General features: G+C 35.1%; 1 protein-coding gene across 1 annotated transcript in view; it reads right to left on the bottom strand.

Annotated features, from left to right (window-relative positions):
• The window catches only part of LOC109586104 (uncharacterized), a 24,653-nt gene that overhangs the window by 10,665 nt on the left and 12,455 nt on the right, over positions 1-1,533 (bottom strand). The window lies entirely within an intron of this gene.

Genomic DNA, 1,533 nt, shown 5'->3' with positions numbered 1-1,533 from the left:
CCCAGCTACGCCCCTCGTACTGTCATAGGTGCATGCCACCATTTTTTAATTAAAAAAGCATGTGCTCCAAAATTTGGGTGTGGTCACGCATGCTCAGGTCTCAGAACTGGGAAAGGCAAGCAATTTTTTTACCTAGCTAGGCTAGCTATGCTTGGAATCAATTGCCATGCTTAGTGGAGGTTTCCAGCTAAGGGAAGGTATTAATCTTGCTTATTTTTGTTTTATCAAGTGTGTAATGAATTATTTTATTAAAAAACAAACAATTAATTAATGTTATAATAATGCAATGATAATATGAACTTGATAACAGCCTGGAAGAACAGGAATAGCTACAGGATTCCAGGGAAGATGAACACTCTCAGCTCACAGCTCTTTGAACAAGGACTTGTGTCAAGACTAGTATTAATTTCACTTGTCATCAGTATAGTTGATATTCCTTCAGCATATCTATTTAATGCTGTCTTTTATAAATGCTGTAAAGTCATAACAATCATAATAATAACAAAGAAAATTATTGCTTGTGTAAAATCAAAAAGTATCACAATGGCAACTAAAGAAATATCAAATATAAAAAATCAACACAAACGAGAACATAATAAATTTAAAAGAACAAGGTTAAGTAGGATTCTAGACCAAATTCATAAAAAAGTAATTGAAATAAGGACAGGTATGATTCTGAACAACTAATGAAAATACGAAATGAAAATCCTACTCTCGTGATGCAAAATCTACTCTACATTGCAAGGTGATCCGTAATTTCTTAAATAATGAAGCACTATGGTGTAATGTACTTGCCCGCTGGAATTCACCAGAGTGATATGTGTTACTTGTGCTGTGATATTTTAAGCAATTTTGAAAAAAAATTATTATTGACTGCATAGTTATAATGATAATTAAAATAAGCTATGGGTGTGGTCAACAACTAGCTAGCTAAATCATGGCACATGGCCGGGTAGGAGAAAGAAGAAAAGCTGAAATTTATTTTAGCATCTAAAGCTCTATTCAAAGAAAGAGTTTGGCACAAAAAAGTTTCCTGGATGTTTAAAATACACTGAGAGAGTTTGATTGCTCTTGATTTCCCCAGTGCCGCCTGAAAAATTCTCAAAGAGGCTAAATCACAAACTTTGAGCAACTGTAACTCACAAACAATGAAGTTAGGACAAAATCGTTTTTTGGTTTTTGTTTGATGGAATTTTCTACATCTGAAGCAAATCTCGGCCCTGTAGAGTGAAACATGAGCTTTCACCTGGAGAGAGGTCCCCTGGTTTAGCAGTTCACAGCTTTTCAGTGGTACCACGGGATGCTACAAGAGCATAAGTAGATAAAAGAAAGCAACTTTATCTGTTGCTAGAAGAAGAAATATAGCTCTAGACTGCTCAGACAAAAAGATATATTTTTTACAAATCAATTAAACTGTGTGGACAAAATGACAGAATGACAACCCAACTGCTTAGTACCTGCCTACGCAAGTGTGGCGAGTCCAATAACATTAAAAGTACAATGTAGAGTAGAATTTGCGTCACGAGAGTAGGA

The sequence above is a fragment of the Amphimedon queenslandica genome, unplaced genomic scaffold (genome assembly GCF_000090795.2).
Source record: "Amphimedon queenslandica unplaced genomic scaffold, v1.1 AMPQUscaffold_12945, whole genome shotgun sequence".
Taxonomy (NCBI): Eukaryota; Metazoa; Porifera; class Demospongiae; order Haplosclerida; family Niphatidae; genus Amphimedon; species Amphimedon queenslandica.
Note: the sequence above shows the minus strand (reverse complement) of the source record. Positions and strands in the feature narration are given on the sequence as shown.